This window comes from Triticum aestivum, chromosome 1B, assembly GCF_018294505.1.
Source record: "Triticum aestivum cultivar Chinese Spring chromosome 1B, IWGSC CS RefSeq v2.1, whole genome shotgun sequence".
NCBI classification, from domain to species: domain Eukaryota; kingdom Viridiplantae; phylum Streptophyta; class Magnoliopsida; order Poales; family Poaceae; genus Triticum; species Triticum aestivum.
This window is the reverse complement of record NC_057795.1, coordinates 303,134,100-303,154,271: the sequence shown is the minus strand read 5'-3', so window position 1 is coordinate 303,154,271 and position 20,172 is coordinate 303,134,100. Positions and strand designations below refer to the sequence as shown.

The following is a 20,172-nucleotide window of genomic DNA, read 5'->3' as shown; positions in this document are numbered from 1 at the left end:
GACTTGCCTCGCACAGACGCATCTAGCGAGGATGTGATCAGTTGTATCCTCCTCTTGGCAACAAGTGTAGCAAACTGAGGTCGTATCCTGGAGACCATGCCTCGCACGTCGGTCAGAAGTCCATAACCTATATTGAGAAGCAAGCCACGCAAAGATTTTGCACTCGAGAGGCGCCCAACTCTTCCATATGCATTGGGCGGCAGCGAACCAGGTCATGCCCTGGCAAAGCATACTGTAAGTGGATCTGGCGCTATATGAACCCGAGGCACTCCATGGCCAGTAGAACACGTCGTCGTCCATCACATTCCTTTGGATCGTCGCCAAAGCCTGCTGCAAGTGGATGAGCTGCATGTGAGCCGTGAAGGATAGCTCACCCGATATGTCATTGATCCAAGAGTCCCCGACGAGCGCCTCCCGGACCATTCTCTTTCTCTTTGTCAGCTTGTCCACCATGTCGGCGATCAAAGGGGCGATATCTTTCGTTGCAAACCCGTGAATCCATCTGTCCGTCCAGAAGAAGATCTTGCTGCCCTCTCCAACCTTAATGTGCACTAGACTGTCGAACACCGCCTTGGCCTCCTTGTCCACCATGAGATGCAACCCTTGCCAAGGCCTCAGGGGGTCTGTCCTACTGAGCCACTCCCACTGCACGCGCATGGCCAAGCCTTGGGTCCTCAGATTCTTGACTCCCAACCCACCGAAAGGCTTAGGTCTGCAGATGGTGTGCCAAGCAACCAAGCACTGACCGCCGTTTACCTCCTCCTTCCCAGCCCAGAAGAACGCATGCATCCATTTATCCACTTCTTCGAGGACCCAATTGGGCGCTTTCATGACTAGCAGATGATGAATGGGGCGGGCCGCAATGACGCTATTGACGAGCACAAGTCTCCCGGGTCTTTGAATCATGCCACGCTGCCAAGCTGGGAGGAAGTTCTTGACCTGGTCCAGCATTGGCTGCCATTGCGCCTTGGAGAGCTTGTGGATGCTTAGTTGCAGCCCTAAGTACTTGCAAGGGAACTGCCCAATTTGACAGTTGAACAGCTGCTATACTCTTTCCTGATCTCCTTGTTGCCCTCGGATCAAAGTTGCCGAAGTCTTACGATATTTTACTCGAAGGCCGGAGGCGTGCCCAAAGATATGTAGAGGTTCTTTAATGCATATGAGATCCGGCTCCGTGGGGCGCACGAAAAGCGCGACATCATCGGCGAAAAGAGAGAGCCTCTGGCTTGCCATCACACCGTTGAAGGAGGACAAAACCCCCACAGCAGCAGCCTTACACAAGAGGGCCGAGAGGACGTCCATCGCCATGACAAAGAGAAGCGGCGAGCTGGGGTCTCCTTGGCGTAGTCCGCGAGCGTGATCAAGCCTCCAACCTTGATTCCCATTGACAATGACTCTAGAGGACGCGGACTGGAGCAAGATCGCCACCCACTTCCTGAAATTGTCTCCGAACCCCTTTGCTCTCAGAACTTCAAACAGGAATGGCCAAGAAATGGTGTCGAATGCCCGCGAAATATCAAGTTTCAGGAAGACGGTGGATGTCTTGCAGATGTGCATCTTCCTCGCCATTTGCTTCACTAAGAGGAAATTATCACGTAAACTTCTCCCACAAATGAAAGCGGACTGGTTCGCGTTGACAAGTTCAGGGAGTCTCTTCCTCATTCTCACAGCCAAAATTTTGGAGAAGAGCTTGCCGAAGCTATGGGGCAAGCTGATCGGGCGGTAATCACCCACCTCCTCCGCGTCACTGCGCTTAGGGATGAGAACCATTAGAGCTTTGTTAAGTTTCGTGAAGCCCCTGCCATCTCCCACAAACACCTACGAAGGGTTATTACGTTCTTTACGTAATTGCTAATCTGGCAGCTTCTAATTTTTTATTTGTGGGCCGCACGGGCCCACCCTAGAATAAGGGGGGGGGGGGTTGATTTGTGTTTTTAAAAATTACTTAGGGTACATAGCACCTCTTCGTAAGCACTGGCGGAGCTTCGGCAAGGCCGAGTGAGCCGTGGCCCGCCCATGGCCAGAGCAAAATAATAATTTATATGAAGGCATGAAGCCCAACCCACAAACGATGACCGACACAAATACACCAATATGACACGCATCATCCTCGCTCGCACGTGTAGCACTCGTTCCTCTAGCGCAGCCGCGCCGGGCACCATGCTCCCGCTCTACTCTCACCTCATTCGGGCGGGCCTCCACTCCTTCCTCAAGTCGCTTGCCCTCTCCCCCGCCGCCCCCGGCACGCGCCGCCTCGCGCTGGCCATCCACGCCCACGCCCACGCCCACGCCGTCAGGCTCGGCCTCGCGGGGTTCCTCGTCGTGAACAACACGCAAAACCCGCTTCTACGCGGGCCTGCTCGGCCGCCTGTTTGACGAGCACCTTCTGTTGCACACCTCGGCTGCCGTGGACGCCTCCACGTTCAACATGCTCAATCGCTCATCACAACGCACGTGAGGGCTGGTGTGAGTCGCCGACGCTTGCTCGCTCTTTGACGAAATGCCAGCGAGGAATGTTGTGTCTTGGAGCGCCATGGTGAATTCGTACGTGCAGGCTGGGGACGGGAGGGAGATGCTGGGGTGTTCTTGGATGCATGCTAAAGGTGTCCGCCTGGACGACATGCTTCTTGTTGTAGCGCTCGCCGCTTAGATGGGAGCTCTCTGGCCCGCGCACCTTTTTTTTGGTAGCTCCGCCACCGTTCGTAGGTGTAGCATTTTCGAATTACTAACCAATATAAGACTGCCAAATCAGAATATACATAAGATACGTACGAACCATTTTTTTTGAAACTAGGCAAAAGATTTGCCATTTTCATTGATTAAGAGAGAAGTTTTAGAGGTTAAGGCCAAAGGCCGAATTGCAACAATCACTCTCGCGATATTATGCTATTCAAATGTCTTGCTCCTGCAATGCTCCAAAGTAAGGTCTCCTTTTTAATCCTAGCAACGACGACTCCCACCGGAACGGCATTATTATAAACGATTCGTGCATTCCTCTCTTTACATAACTCCCAAAAGATTAGCAGCATCAAGGAAGCAAGCGGCCTTCGCGATTGGGTCTTCTTGTTAGCATTGTGGCTCCACCACTCTTTAACGGAAGTCGCGTCACTCCAATCGAAAGGATGCACATCACGGAGACCAAGCCAATCTTTGATCATAGGCGTAGCTTTACTATTTTCAGTGTCATTTCTCAAAATGACAAAATATACAAGTGCAATTAACCAATATTTTTTCAATAAAGAATTACTAACCAATATAAGAGTGCCAAATCAGAATATACCTAAGATGCGTAAGAACCATTACGTAGGCATAGCTTTACCATTTTCAGTATCATTTCTGAAAGTTGACAAAAAAATAAAATGACATTTTTGCAATTAAGCAAAAGAAGAAGAAAAACTATCTCGGTACAAATACTAGCATTGTCCAAATCATCACACCTGCAGAATTGTAAGGTCGCCAATGCTGATGGCAGCGAATGGCCTATCCAAGGTAGACCGCCGTTGAGCAGAGAGCTCCTGTGCGACGGTGCGCATGGTCGGCCTGGCATCAGGGTTCGTCCGAACGCACGACAAGGCCACAACAAAGAGGAAGACCAGCTGCCCGGCCAATTTCCCGGCAGGAAGGTCCAGCCTCTGGTCCACCACGTCCTTGAGCAGCAGGAGCGCCGACTCGCCCATACCACGCGCCTCGTCCAAGCTGTACAAGGAGCTTATGAGCTCGCCGGGGAACTTGCCCGTCAGGATCTCCATGGCCACGACGCCGAAGCTGTACACGTCGCATTTGGTCGTCACCCTCAAGTACGCGAGCTCTGCGGCAAGAAACACGCCGACAAATGTGAGATTGCGGGCAGCTAGAATGGCGTCATGCGTGTAGGAAAAGGTGTGTATGGTTGGTACGCACCTGGTGCCATGTAGCCGTAGGAGCCAGCCATGCTGGTGCAGTTGGAGCGCCCGGGCGCGAGAAATCTCGCCGTGCCGAAGTCCGACAGCCGCGTCTCGTACTCGGCGTCCAGCAGGACGTTGTTGATGGACACGTCGCGGTGGATCATCGGCGGCGAGCAGTCGTGGTGCAGGTAGGCCAGCGCGTGCGCCAGTCCCCTGATTGCGCGCACCCTTGCCGGCCAGTCGAACCTTTCGCAGCTGCCTCCGTAGAGCACCTTGGTGAGGCTGCCCCTCTCGACGCGCTCATAGACCAGGTACATGTACCTGCTGGAGGCGCAGAACCCGTGGAGCTTGACGATGTTCCTATGCCGGACGTGCGTCAGGGCCCTCACCTCGTTCTCAAAGCTCTTCTCACTGATGCCCCTAAACGCGTCGTCAGTCTCCGACGCATCGAGCTTCTTCACGGCAAGGCAGTGGCCGCCTGGAAGGTCGGCCTGGTACACGCTCCCGAAGCTGCCTTTGCCTATGCAGTAGGCCTCGTCGAACTGCTCCGTCGCTGCCAGGATGTCACCGAAGGAGATCTCCACATCTTTGCCCCATATCGAAGCCTGCAGAGCCATTACGCTGCCGTCTCTCACCGTTGTGTTGGTCTCGGGCGTATCTTCGCCGGTTCGTCTCTTCCTGTGCACCACCACGCATGCCACGGCAGCGACGGAGGCCAGCAGCGCAGCGGCAACAGCCAGCGGTATGACAAGGTTCAGCCTTGCCTTGTGCCGCCGAGAACCACCGCTGTCAGAATTCAAGTTGCAGGAATTCAGGCCAGCCACGTCGCCGCATAGACCCGGGTTGCCACTGAGGTCCAACTTCTCCAGCGAGCTCATCTTACCGACCAGAGCTGGAACCTCGCCGGTGAGACTGTTGCCGCTCAGGTTCAGGTACCAAATGGAGCTTAACATTGTCAGCTCCGCCGGTACGCCTCCGTGAAGATCATTCTCGGACAGGTCCAGCAGGAGCATCGTGGCGACGTTTCCTAGTGTCACAGGGATTCTGCCAGACAACATGTTGTGACCAAGATTTAGCTTGAGCAGTGCTAATTTTCCGAGCTCGGGCGGGATCGTGCCGGTGAGACGGTTGGATGCCAGGCTCAGATCTCGCAATGCAGCCATGGCACCGTAACCAGGAGCAATTGTTCCGCTGATTTGCCCCGGAACTCTTCGAGGTGGCTCGACGCAAGTCGCGCTCCGTGCAGCAAGCGCTGGCCGGCGACAAATGGGTCCAGGACCTGCGAGGCAGGGTAACCGGGCGGTCACTGCCATCGTTCGTGCGATTGTGGGTTAACATCCGAGCCATGCAGCCCCTAGCTGCCGGTGTCGCAGATGGCTTCCGTTGGAGGCTCACGGAGAACGGCACCTACTCGTCTGCCTCGGCATACCGGCTGTTCTTCATTGGCTCGACCTTGTACCCACTTCAGAAGGAAATCTGGACGGCGTGGGCGCCGGCGAAGTGCCGCCTGTTCGCCTGGCTGCTCACTCAGAGACGTATCCTGACGGCAGATCGGCTGCTGGCTCGGCACTGGCCTAACTCCTACTTTTGCCCGCTATGCTATCGCAGCTTGGAAACGGCAGCGCGCTTGGCCATAGATTGCCCATGGGCGCGGCAACTTTGGTCACAGGTCGCTGCCAGATTCGGCGTCCCTGAGCTCCAGCCAGCTGCGTCGTCTAGCTCCTCCTCTCTCATGACCTGGTTCAGCGAGTTGACTGGCAGCCCGACTTCGACCAAATTGGCACGGTCGGTGGCCCTACTCACCTTGTGGTGGATCTGGAAGGAGCGTAATGCTCGCATCTTCGATGGCGGCGTCGAGCGTTCGACTACTCAGGTTTTGCACCTCCTTCTAGCGGAGGCACGCGATTGGACGCTGGCCGGTGGCCAGCACTTAGTGCTGCGAGAATAGGTTTTTGTAGCAGGCTCTCTAGGCGTCTGTGTTGTCTTTCGTTCTTTGTTTTGGCCTGCTCGCTGGCTTTTGCGCTAGCTTGTAACCTGTAACCGGCTTCTTTGCCCTTCTTCTAATCAATCGAAATACGCAGCTCTCCTGCGTTTATTTCAAAAAAATTGTTCCGCTGATTTTGTTGCCATCCAAGTGCAGGTATGAGAGGCTCCTGAACTGAGCCCAGTGCTCTGGGAGCTCGCCTTCAAACAGGTTCCTGGACAGGTCAATGTAGTACAGGTCCGGCAGCTGCGATCCGAGGATCTCTGACAAATTTCCGGCCAGCCGGTTGCCTGCCACGCGGAAGCGCTCGAGCTTCTTAAAGTTGCTGTAGCAGGCGGGCACGTCGCCGGTTAGGTGGTTGTTGTCCAAGGCGAGAAACCGGAGGCGGGGCGCGCTCTTGCACAGCCCCGGAGGCAGCCCACCGGAGAACCTGTTGTCTGACATGCTGACCATGGAGAACAAGCCGTTCCCGCCAAGACCTGGCGGGATGGCGCCGGAGAAGAGGTTTTCGAAGGCGATCAGGCCACGGAGGTTTGGCAAGCGGGCGAGCTCGGCCGGAAACTCGCCCTCGAGCATGTTGGTGCTTATGGACAGCCTCTGCAGCGCCGTCATGTCCCCGAACTCGGCCGGCAACCGGCCGGTGAGCTTGTTGTCATACAGCCGAAGAACCTCTAGGCTGGTGAGCTCGCCCATTGTCCGTGGGATAGTGCCGGAGAGTTTGTTCTCGGAGAGGTCCAGCAGCTTCAGGTCTGTCAGCCTTCCGATGACCGACGGGATCGGGCCGGAGAGGTTGTTGGTCGCCAGGGAGAGGAACTCCAGCCTCAACGCCATCCTGATCTCCGTGGGGATCTCGCCGTTGAAACGGTTTCTGTCAGCCTGAAACACCGTGAGCTGGGCCCAGGCAGTGAAGTAGTCCGGCAAGATCGTCCCGGTGAGCATGTTCTTGGACACGTTGAACTCCCGTATTTTGGTCAGCTTGGCCAACGACACCGGCAGCTTCCCAGAGAGCTTGTTCCCGGCGAGGCCAACGACGGTAAGGTTGGCGCAGCCGCTGAGTTCCGTGGGAATGGTTGAGTCCAGCATGTTAGAATATATAACCGTATTATGTGTATAGATATACGGTTGTATATGTGTAGTCCTTGTATAGGTGTCCGTATATTGTACGATACGAACTCTGCCTTGTAACCTCTATATATTGATCAATACAAGGCACCACAACGTGTGGTTTTCCCCAATCTTACATGGTATAGAGCCTAAAACCCTAACCCTAGCCTGTGCCGCCCTCCTCCTCTTTCCGCTGCCACCGAAGCCACCACCCCTCTCGCCGCCGCGCCCCGATCGCCGCCTCCATGTCGCAGCCTGACACGGACGCCACGAACCAGGCGCTGGCCGCGGCCAAGGAGCGCCAGGACGCCGCGGACGCCGAGGCCGCCGAGGCCGCCAAGGCCAAGCTACCTCTCGCGACCGCCCCCGATGGATCTGGGACGAGCACGGGGTCTTTTTCCTTGACCTCGCTGCACGCCTAGGCCGTCGGCCTGCACTCCATCAAGGGACACGTCCCCGTCGAGCTCGCGCTCGACACCGGCGTTCATCGTCAATGGCGCACCTTCTTCCGCGCCGCTTGCCGCAAGTATGCCCTCCTGGATCATCTCGACCTTGCCGCCCCCGACGCGCCGAACCCGGAGTGGTCTCTCCTCGACGCCACCGTCGTCTCTTGGCTCTATGGGTCTGTCTCGCTCAGCATCCTCGACGCCGTCATGACGCCCGGTGACGATCCCCTCGCCGTCGATCTCTGGAACAGCATCAACGGTCTCTTCAACGACCACAAGATCAATCGTCAGCTCCACCTCACGGCCGAGCTCGGCGATCTCAAGATGGGAGAGATGAGCATGGCCGACTACCTTCAGAAGGTCAAATCCCTCTCCGATGGGCTTACGGATCTTGGCGCCCCCGTTGATGACGCTGAGATGGTGGTCCACTGCCTCAACGGCCTCTCCGAGCAATACGAGGCCGCTGCTGATCTCATCTCCCTCATGCCGGGTATGACCTTCGCGCAGTGCCGCTCGTTGCTCGCGCTCCAGGACATGAAGTGCAAAAATCGCCGCGCCCGCAACTCAGACACGGCCCTCTTCACCAACAACACCGGCAATCCTGGCAAGGCCTCTGGAAAAGGGAAGAAGAAGAAGAAGGCCGCCGCTGGCGTCTCCAAGGAGATCATCCCGGCGCCCGCGACCCCGCTAGCTGCCACTCCCTCCTGGCCTTCACCACAGCACCCCTGGAACGGTGCCATCCAGATGTGGCCCTATGGCCAGGGGGGCCTGCTCGGCCGTGCGCCGCCCGCCTATGCCCCAGCTCCCGGCTACGCGCCCCGGCACACCCCGTCGCCGCATGCGTTCTACGCCTAGAACCCGTACGGCCTTGCCCCCTACGGTTACGGCTACACCCCCGGACAGCCCTCCTACGGTCCGGCTCCATCATCACCGGCATCACCAACTGCTTCATGGGACCAGGCCGCGCTCATGCATCAGTTCCAGACCATGGGGCTGCAAGCACCCAGCAGGGAGTGGGTGATGGACACCGGCGCCTCCTCCCACTTCGCGTCCGATCCCGGTATGCTCAACTCCGTGTCTCCCCCCTCCTCCTCTCAGCGTGTTGTCGTTGTCGGTAACGGTTCCACCCTTCCGATCACCGGTACCGGGCATGCACGTCTTCCTATTTCCACCACCTCTCGTCCTCTTTACCTTCGTAATGTCTTAGTTGTTCCTAACATAGTTAAAAACCTTTTGTCAGTTCGTCAATTCACCATTGATAATCGTGTATCCGTCGAATTTGACCCCCTCAGTTTCTCTGTGAAGGATCTTCTAACCAGGACCGAGATTCTCAGATGCAATAGCTTCGGAGCTCTTTACTCCATCCATCCTTCCACTGCCAGTCAGCCACACGCCTTCCTGGTCGCCGATGTAGCACTCTGGCACCGTCGGCTAGGGCACCCTGGGCGGCCCGTTATGGAGTCATTAGCTCGTTCTTTGATCATCCCTAGGGAAAAGAATAAAAGTAGTTTGTGTCATGCTTGTCAGTTAGGTCGTCATGTTCATCTTCCTTTTTCTTCTACCAATCGTGTCACCACTACTCCTTTTCAGATAATTCACTGTGATTTGTGGACATCTCCTGTTGAGAGTATTTCTGGCTTTAAGTATTATCTCGTTTGTCTTGATGATTTTACTCAGTATGCATGGGTTTATCCTCTGCGGTCTAAGTCAGAAGCTTTCTCGCACTTGTCGTCCCTTCATGCTTTAGCGCTCACCCAGTTTAGTGTACGCTTGCAGGCTATTCAGTGTGATAATGGTCGTGAGTTCGATAATTCACTCCTCCATTCCCTTGCCCAGCACCATGGAATTGCACTCCGCTTTTCATGTCCATACACTTCGCAGCAGAATGGTAAAGCCGAACGCATTATTCGTACTCTTAATGACATTACTCGTACACTCCTTATCCAAGCTAGTATGCCACCTCGCTTTTGGGTTGAAGCTCTTCACACCGCCGTTATGTTGCATAATCGGCTGCCTTCCAAGGCAATCTCAGATCGTATTCCCTTTCATGCCTTACTTGGCGTAGATCCTACATATGCTGGTCTTCGGGTTTTCGGATGTCTATGTTACCCTAACACCACAGCCGTCGCTCCGCACAAGCTTGCGCCTCGCTCCGTGCCATGCGTGTTTCTAGGGTACCCATCACGGCATCATGGCTATCGTTGCCTTGATCGTTCAACCCAAAAGATCATCATCTCTCGTCATGTAGTGTTCGATGAGTCCACCTTTCCCTTCGCCTCCCCTACATCTTCGTCAACTCCTACTCCTTCCCTGCACACTTATGATTTTTTGCAGGGAGCTGAGCAGCCGGTTTCGTCGATGCCATTCACCGTGCCAGGCACGGTGCCCCCGGATGCGACTACACCGTCGCCGCCACGGTCGCCATCGCCGTCGCCACGGTCCTCTTCACGGTTGCCGCCACCGACTTCGCCTCGGTCGCCGCCACCGACCTCGCCCCGGTCGCCTGGGTCCCGGGCCACTGCCGAGAGCCCTGATGGGAGCTCCGATTGCGACCCTGCTGGGAGTCCTTCTCCTACTACAGCTGCGTCACCACCAGCAACGTCGTCGCCAGCTCCTGTAGCTGCGGATCCACCGCGGACCCGCCGGCCGCGGGCCCCTCCACCGCCTCCATCTCATGCCATGGCCACTCGTGCTAAACAGGGCATTGTGAAGCCCAAAAAGATATTTGATCTTCATGTTGAGGGTTTATCTCCCATACCGAAGACATATCGTGGTGCTCTCAAGGATCCTAATTGGCATTCCGCTATGGTTGAGGAGTATGGTGCTCTTCTCTCCAACAACACTTGGGACCTCGTTGATCCACCTCGCAATGCTAATATTGTTACTGGTAAGTGGATCTACCGTCACAAGATGAAGTCTGATGGTTCTTTGGATCGCTACAAGGCTCGTTGGGTGCTTCGTGGATTTACTCAGCGCGAAGGTATCGATTTTGATGAAACTTTCAGCCCGGTCGTCAAGCCAGCCACTATTCGTACGGTGCTCTCCATTGCTCTCTCCAGTGACTGGTCCATCCACCAACTTGATGTCAAGAATGCATTCCTTAATGGAACTCTCATCGAGACTGTTTATGCTCGTCAGCCTTCTGGGTTCACTGATCCTCGTTTCCCTGACAAGATTTGTCGTCTCAACAAATCACTCTATGGTTTGAAACAGGCGCCTCGTGCATGGTTTCAGCGGTTTGCTTCGTTCATTGCATCGGCTGGTTTCATTGGCTCCAAGTCCGACAGCTCGCTGTTCGTTTATCGGCGTGGTGCTGACATGGCCTATCTCCTGCTCTATGTGGATGACATTATCCTGACTGCATCATCCTCGACATTGTTGCATAGTTTGATTGCCACTCTTCGTATCGAATTCAGTATGACGGATATGGGCGATCTTCATTATTTTCTGGGCATCTCTGTCACCCGCAGCAAGGACAGTCTGTTTCTCTCACAAGAGAAGTATGCATTGGATCTTCTTGACAGAGCTGGCATGTTGCAGTGCAAACCCATCTCTACTCCAGTTGATACTACCTCCAAACTTTCAGCCAAGTCCAGTGATCCCGTTGTAGATCCCACCGAGTATCGTAGTATTGCAGGCGGTCTTCAGTACCTCACGTTCACTCGGCCGGATATCTCTTATGCTGTGCAGCAGATTTGTCTTCATATGCATGATCCTCGGGCTAATCATTTGCTACTTGTGAAGCGTGTGCTTCGCTATATCCGTGGCACCATCGGCCATGGCCTCACTTTGTTTCGCCGCAGCTCCAACACATGGCTGGCCTACTCTGACGCTGATTGGGCAGGTTGCCCTGACACTCGCCGGTCTACCTCAGGTTATTGTGTCTTCCTTGGCAATAACCTGGTGTCGTGGTCTGCTAAGCGGCAGCACACGGTCTCTCGGTCCAGCGCCGAGGCCGAATACAGGGCAGTTGCAAATGTCGTGGCTGAAACATGTTGGTTACGGCAGCTTCTTCAGGAGCTTCATCGACCGGTGACTGGTGCCACTGTGGTGTTTTGTGATAATGTGAGCTCTGTTTACATGACACAGAATCCCGTTCATCATCAGCGCACCAAGCATGTGGAGATCGATTTGCACTTTGTGCGCGACCGTGTCACCACAGGCGAGGTCCGGGTTCTTCACGTTCCGAGTTCTTCACAATTTGCGGACATTTTCACCAAAGGATTGCCATCCCCTCTCTTCTTGGATTTTCGGGACAGTCTTAACATTCGTGGACGCCCGTTTACGACTGAGGGAGGGTGTTAGAATATATAACCGTATTATGTGTATAGATATACGGTTGTATATGTGTAGTCCTTGTATAGGTGTCCGTATATTGTACGATACGAACTCTGCCTTGTAACCTCTATATATTGATCAATACAAGGCACCACAACGTGTGGTTTTCCCCAATCTTACACAGCAGAGCGAGGCTGACATTCATGCGCTCCAGCGAACCGAGGTTGCCGAGAGAGGCGGGGATGGCGCCGCCCAGCGGGTTACTGTGCAGCTCGAGCGCTGTTAACCCTGAGATGGAACCGAGCACCGGTGGTATGCCTCCGGAAAGCCTGTTGGAGCCGAGAATAAGGCTCTGAAGCTTGGTCAACTTGGCGAGGGACGTCGGTATCTCCCCCACAAGCTGGTTTGACGAAAGGTTGAGGTGCTCGAGGTTGGGCATGTACACCGGCAGCATCGCCGGGATCGAACCCGAGAAGCTGTTGTTGGACAAATCTACAGACCTGAGGCCGAGGAGCGGCACGGACACGTTCGACGGGAACGATCCCATCAGCGAGTTGAAGCTGAGGTTGAGGCGGCCGAGGCTGGGCAGCGACGAGAGGTCCAGCGCGTCGAGCGTGCCCGCGAGGCCGGCACCGGACATGTCGACGCTCACAACCCGGCCGAGGACGTCGCACGACACGGAGTTAATTGCACGTTGGTACCACACTTGCTCACCTACTCAAGAATCAGTACCACTACTCGTGCATGTCGCAGTTCAGTACCAACTCAGGGCCTAAGTGATGCATAACGGGCGGACAGCCGTATAAGCGCGTATTGACCGCGTATCCGACAGGTCGGGCCCACATGTCAGGTGACATGCTGGCCGAATCGGCGCGTGCCCGGTGCGTTGACTAGGACGAGTCCGGTGCGGTCGGTTACATGGGCTCAGTCGGACTCGCCTCACTCTCGCTCGACCTCACTCTCACTCTCGCTCTCCCTCCTCTCTCCGATTCGCAGCCGCCCTCCGCCCGCTGCCGCCGCCACCTCAACCGGCTCGCCGTCGCGCCATGGAGGAGGAGAGCAGCCAGGACTCAATCGCACAATACATGAACCTCTCCGACGATGAAGCCATGCATTACCGGGTGAGTTGTAGAGCTAGGGTTAGGGTTGGGTTATCAGATTTGGGGGGATTTGATTTAATTTGGGGATTTTGTTTTCCTTTTGTTCCTGTAGATCCCTGCTAGCATTGAAGACAAAGACTACAGTGGCATTGAGACAGCATCCAGAGTTCTTTGCCATCAGCATGGTGTGGCGGCTGAGAGGCATGTAGCATTCGAAGCATTTAACACGGGAAGGAGGTTCTTAGTCTGTCCTATGAGTGTAAGATTCTGTCCAAACTCTGTGTTAATGGTATTGTTTAATCTAGCCATGTGCATAGAATTGTGCAGTCCAGTGCATGGAATTCATGTTCTTTAATCTAGCCATGTGCTGATGCACATTGTTTAATGAGTACTCTTGTACCATAGCTCTGATGGTCATTTTGTAGCTGTGTGAGGGTCATTTTTGTAGCCATTTAGTACTACTGGTGCTAATCAGTGGATTAGAAAATGTTTGCAGTACAAGAGTACTCACTTTGCAAATTATTTGATTGTTTAAGGTCAGAGAGATTCAATGTCAGAAGCTTAAAATTCACCTAGTGTTATATTATTAAAGTTGGCTATATTATTAAAGTTGTTTCCCAAGGATGCTTAAAGTTCATTTTTAATTCAGTGGCTAGTCATTTAGGGTCCTACATTGTTTTAAGATGCTCATGCTATGGTTGTTTATATTGCAGGAAGATGACAACTGTGGTGTTGTTCTCTGGGTTGACCCAGAGTGGCCTCCTACATTGCAGAATGCCTTGTTGAAGCTATGGGAAATGTATCATGACAGCAAGAGTGATAGGAGGAAGGATAACCTGGAGAGTTCATTCACTATTCACCAGTTGACTGAAGAAAAAAATAATCTAGAGGCCAACTATGACAAATTGGTTGAAGATGTGCACCAACTGTTCAATGCTCAAGAGGATAGGATGGTAGATTTCAGCTATTTGCAGGCTAAGATGCAGAATGTGCATGTTTCTGATTCAGTATCTGACATGAAGATAGAGATGGTGAAGAAAGATGCAGAGATCTTCAAGCTGCAGGAGAAGTATAAAGTACTGATGAACCTGACAGAATCTCAAGGCACTTGCATCAGGAACCTGAAGTTTAATCATCTAAAAGAGAAGGAAGTGCTTAGTACATCCACCAGGAACCTGCAATTCCAGGTTGATGAACTCAAAAAGTCTGAGGAAAAGCTCACCCAGGAGAACACCCAGCTGCTCCTTCACATGGGTGATCTCAAGAAGGGGCATGAGAAGCTCACAACAAGGAGGGATCAGCTAAAGATTCAGATTGCTGAACTGTTGAAGTCAGAGGAGAAGAACAAGCAGAAATTAAAGGGGATCCTGGACATCTTGTCAGAATGAAGATGTAGAGGAAGAGCAAGAGCAAGATCCAGATCAACATGAAGAAGAAGAATGCTTGCTTTGCTGACCTTTTGTGAAGTATGGTGTTGTTGTGAACTAAGTTATGTACTATGTTGTGGCTTAAAGTTGTTGTGAACCACTATGGTATTGTGGTGAACCACTATGTTGTTGCTTTAAGTTGTTGTGAACCACTATGGTGTTGTGGTGAACCACTATGTTGTTGCTGTGAACCACTATGTTAACTCTTAGTTGCTGTGAACCACTATGTTAATCAATATGTTGTTGTTGTGAACCAGTAAGTTGTGAACCTTGTTGTGAACCAGTAAGTTCTGAACCTTGTTGTGAACCTTGTTGTGAACCACTATGGTGTTAGGCATTTAGGGTCCGTCGACGTCGAGAACCCCCTAAACCAAAGTGGTTAGGCATTTAGGGTCTGTCGACGTCGAGAACCCCCTAAACCAAAGTGGTTAGGCATTTAGGGTCCGTCGACGTCGAGAACCCCCTGAGCCAAAGTGGTCAGGTAAACAAAGTGGTTAGGCATTGCCAATAACCTTAATCAAACCTTAAAACATTGCAAATAACACTAATCACCAAATTGATAGCATAACATTGCCCATAACATTAAGATAGTTGATAGCAATTCAGTACACTCAAACATAATCATCCAACCAGTTTGACTTGTTGGTTCAGTACAATCAAACCTAAGCATCCAACCATGCCATGGTTCAGGACACAAAACATTGATCACTTGCCATAGTTTTGAGAAACAACAACTCATTTCACACACTCATCAGTTACCACTAGGATCAAACCACCTCATCCAACCAGTGTGACTTCTTGGGGCAGAAGATGTAGAAGGAGTTGCATATCTTGGGGCAGTGAATGGCCTTGCACCACTAGTTGATGGGTGTGAACTTGCACCAGTCCTTGCACCAGACCTTGCTCCAGATCTTGCACCAGTCCTTGCAGGTGGAGGCTGTGATCTTGGTGCAGGCTGGGATCTTGCAGGTGGAGGCTGTGATCTTGCAGGTAGGGGCTGTGATCTTGCAGGTGTAGGTTGCTGCTGTGACCTCTTGGTCTTGCAAAAAGAAGTGAGATTGGTATTAGTAGACAACATTAAAATATTAACAAATGCACTAGTCAACAAATAAAAAAGAAGTGAGATTTGGTATTACCACATGTTTGTTTTTCCTCATAGACAAATCTGGTTTCAATTGTTTCAGGCAGTTGGTGTATCTATGGCCTTGGAGACCACAGTTAGAGCATGTTATTGTGGCCATTCTACTGCTGTCTTTTGGCTTTGGCACTTCAAACTTGCCCTTCATCCTCTTCTCTTGCTTTCTTCCTCTCCTAACATGAAATTCTGGTGGCTCTATGTCTGGTCCAGGTGTCCTTATCCAGTCATGTTCACCAGGAACAGGAAAGATCATAGGTTCATATGCTGCCACATAAAATGGTTTTCTGAAGAATTTACAAACAAAGTCCTCTGGAAACCTCTTGGCCTTGTTAATTGCTGAAATTGCATGGTTACATGGTAGGCCACTGAGGTCCCATTTTCTGCAACCACATGTATGATTATCCAAGTTCACAGGGTGTGTTTGCTGCCCACTGGTCACTTGCCATAAATTAACACCAGCTTGAATGGGTTTGCAATATCTAGCCCTCTCCTTTTCCAGCTCTAACTTCTCAGCATAGTGTGGTGTGATCTCCCAGAAAGCTGCCTTTCCTCTCTCTCTCTTCTCATGCCACCTCACCATTTGCTTGTCCTTAATACCATCAACCATAGTCCTAATAGGCTTTTTCCTAAAATCAAGGATATACTTGTTGAACACCTCAGATAGGTTGTTAACAACCAAATCTGTCTTGCAGTTAGTGTCAAAAGCATGCCTTGCCCATGTATTCTTAGGAATTGCATTAAGCCACTTCCAAGCATCCACACACTCATTTCTCAAATCATTCATAGCAATATTAAACTTATATTCATTGTAAGCATAACTGGCATTATCCATGCATTTCTTTAGATCTTCCCCCCTAAAACCAGCATTCTGGAAATTTGCATATAAGTGTCTAAGACAATATCTCTGGTGGCAGTTTGGAAATACTCTATTCACTGCATTGAGTAGCCCCTGTTGAAATTACAACAACAAACTAAGCTACTGACTACAGATATAGTTGAAAAAAACCAAGAAACTATGCTACTGAAATTACACAGCAAACTAAGTACTTACCTTCTGTCTATCTGACATGATAGTATAAGGACCAAATTGGCCAACTTCTCCTCCTAGACATATCTTGAGTTGGTGCAGAAACCAGCACCAATTTGCTGTATCCTCCTGACCAACAATGGCAAATGCAATTGGATAAATGTTGTTATTGCCATCTCTGCCAGTGGCAGCAAGGATCTGTGCACCTGTGGTCAGCTTAATAAAGCATCCATCAACACCTGTTTTGCAAAAAAAGAACCAATTAAGTCAGTACATAGCAAAGAAACTACAGCAAAGGTGGAATCATGTACATAGCAATGAAACTAAAGAAAAGAAACAAGTAACTAACCAATGAAAGGTCTGCATCCAGTGAGAAATCCCTCCCTTGCTCCATTTAAGCAGAAAAACATTGCATGAAACCTTGGCCCTGGATGTGGTATTTTTTTGTTGCTTTAGGAACTAGAGTTGTAACTACAACCCTACTTCCAGGGTTTGTCTGCATGATGGTTGCTGCATAGTCCCTTAACCTGGGATACTGCTTCTTGTGCTCTCCTAAGACAGCTTCCACAGCTAAGTTTTTGGCCCTATAGGCCATGTGCTTAGGAACCTCAACACCATACTTCTCATTGCAGGCATCAATCAGAGTTTGTATGCTAGTGGTTGGATCAGACCTGAACAATGACTCATATGTCTTTGCAAGCCACTTTGCACTAACCCTGGAAGACTCTGTACTGGTAGGGCAAGTGTGCTCCAGGTTCATTTTTTTATAGCAAAAGTCTTTTCACCTTTGATCACAGCAGCAACAATGTGGAACTGACAGTGCTCATTTCTGCAACTTGCAATGATCCTTTGGTCAGAGTTTCTATGATATCTGAAATCTCTTGCCTGTGAAATGTGCAAGCTCAACAGAGCATCTCTGAATTGCTGCTGATTTGTGAAGCACATGTACTTACATAATTGCTGGTGTGGGTGCTCCATTTTTTCATTGAACCATATCCTAGGTTTTCTTTTCTGTGCCCTACTCTTCTTATTTTTCTTTAGGACAAATTGCAGTGGCTCATGCCCATCATCTTCACTATCCATCAGCCAACCAGTTTCTTCTTCATCTGATGAAGGAATGAAATCTTTCTTCAACTCCTTTAAAACACTAGAATGTGTTCTAGTGGTGGGGCACCTCCTAATTGGCAGCTTCTGTTTCTTCTTTGGAGGTTCTACCTGCAACTGTTGAGCTAACTCCACATTCAAGCTCTCCTCCATCTCTTCATCCCCACTCTCTTCCTCCTCCATCTCAAACGGATCCTCAACCTCAGTGTCACCCTCATAATGAAGTTGTTCCTCCTCTTCTGACTCATCATCTGAATATTCATCTTGATCATCTGCTAGTTGTTCCTCATCTGCTTGTCTCTTTCCATCTATTATCTCTGTGTCTTGAGAAATCCTGTACTTCTCCAAGTAGTTGTCACTGTCATATGCCCCTTCTGAATTATCACTACTGTGATATCCCTCCTGCAACAAGACTTCATCCTCCATCACAGATTTCAGCTTTTGTTTACCTAGATTTTTGCTCTCTTGTGTGCAAAAACCACTAGCACCAACATTGGTACTACTACTACCCTGACTATTAAAAACAACACCTTGGTCATCAACAGCAAGCACAGCTGGCTCACTGAGATCATACACAACTGGTGGTGCATAAAGAATGGTCTGTAGTTCAGCATTTCTCTGAATTGCAGCACTGTCAGTGGCTGTTGCTCTAACTAACAGATTCAAAACTAAAGTATGCTCATGTTGCTTCTTAATATTCTGCAATTTAATGTTTGTGTCAATCAAGTCTAGGCCATGCTCTCTCTGCTCTCCTATGCATGTGTTCTCCATGTGATACAATTCATCAGAGAATGTAAATCCTTGTGTATGCAACAGTGCATACAGATTGAGAAAAGTGACATCAGAACTGCATATCTTTCTATCCAAATTATGTAGGGCATCAAAGTGAATCCTAACATCCCAGATAGCCTCCTCCACACTACAAGTGCCAGCAAATTTGGACATTTTCATTAACACTAACCCTAGCCCCCAAATTGGAAGAAAGAACAGAGGAGAGGGAGGAGGACTTACAGCACCCCACCACATCCATGGGTCCAGTGATGGCTAGTGAAAGGGTTGGCGACCCACATCTCTGCCATCCGCAAGCGCTGCTCCATGCTCAGCGGGGCCTCCTCCATTTCTTCCTCGCCGCTCGAGTAGTACGACGAACTGTCGCCGTCATCCTCGGCCAATCCTGGGTGCGCATCGGGCCCGAGGCCAGGAAGATCTCCGTACCCGCCCACACCGCCACCGCTGCTCGAGCTGCCGCCTACACCGCCGCCGCCCGGATTCGCCGTCGCCATTGACACAGAGGAGCACGGGGAGGAGAGGGAGAGGGGAACGAGAGTTAGGGTTCGAACTGGCGGCTCGGTTCGACCTAGCCTGTTAGGTCGGCCTCGTCCTAGTCAACGCACCGGGCATGCGCCGATTCGGCCAGCGTGTCACCTGACATGTGGGCCCGACCTGTCGGATACGCGGTCAATACGCGCTTATACAGCTGTCAGCTCGTTATGCATCACTTAGGCCCTGAATTGGTACTGAACTGCGACATGCATGAGTAGTGGTACCGATTCGTGAGTAGGTGAGCAAGTGTGGTACCAACGTGCAATTAACTCCACGACACGCCGCGCCACGAGCACGCCGCGGAGGTGGAGTTGGCGGCGGCCTCCCGGTCCCACGAGGCGAGAGCCGCGAGACGCGGCAGGCTGCTCTTCCATTCCACGAGCGCCTCGGCTTCGCCCGGCGCGGGCTCGCGCCGCGCAGCTGTGAGGACGATATGAGCAGGAAGAGAAGGAGCGCGCCCCACCATGCGGCGGCGCGCCCGGACGCTTGTCCTTGCTGGGCACGGCGCTCCATCGCTAAGCAGCTTCGGATGAGTTGGATCGCGGATGCCAAGCTGAATTGCGCGCGCATCCTTTGAATTCAGCACCAGGACCTGGTGCTGGAATCACACAACACGTGTTGATCCATCCAGAGTGCAGCTGCCGTCATGGCGACCATTACCACGCACGAACGAGTCGATACAGCTTGGAATTTGGAAGCTGGTCGGGCTGGTGGTTGCAGAGGCGCTATCACCGAGTAGGAGTACTATATTCAGGTGCTGCTGTGTCGGATACTATTATCAATCAATGGAGCTAAAGAGGTGACATGTCCATGAGAGGAAATCCATGAGGCGCCCTTGATACTACTTCTGTCGGGCCACCGGGAAGGAAGAATCCTGCAAACCAAACGGCGGAACAATGGAAGAGTTATTAAAAAAAATCAAGTGCTTTTTCTATAAAAATCATTCCAAACCAAAATGCCCAATGAAAGGTTCTCCGGATTATTTCTGGGGCAATAATCCTACACTTATGGACGGTTTACACAAAAGTCCGGTTGCACATAGTGTAAAAAATAACACATAGTGTAAAAAATATTATTATGGCTCCAATATTTTACTTCAGTGCATTTGCGACAAGTATCAAAAAAGAATTTGTCCAGTACTTTTTATGGCACACAATTCTTACATTATGAATCTATATAATATGGTTTTTGCGGGCGTATTATTAGTCTAGTCAAATGATTAAAATTAATTTCAAATTAGTGTCGGTCTCTAACCCAAAAATCGGTAGCAAGTACTCCCTCCGTCCTTAAAATAGTGTACCGTCCTTAAAATAGTGTACTTTCAACTTTGTTGAAAAGTCAAACATTTTTATGTTTG

General features: G+C 51.3%; 1 pseudogene; it reads right to left on the bottom strand.

The window, feature by feature from the left end:
* Positions 1-3,431: 3,431 nt before the first annotated feature.
* LOC123078304 (MDIS1-interacting receptor like kinase 2-like) lies at positions 3,432-19,328 on the bottom strand (annotated as a pseudogene).
* Positions 19,329-20,172: the final 844 nt, after the last annotated feature.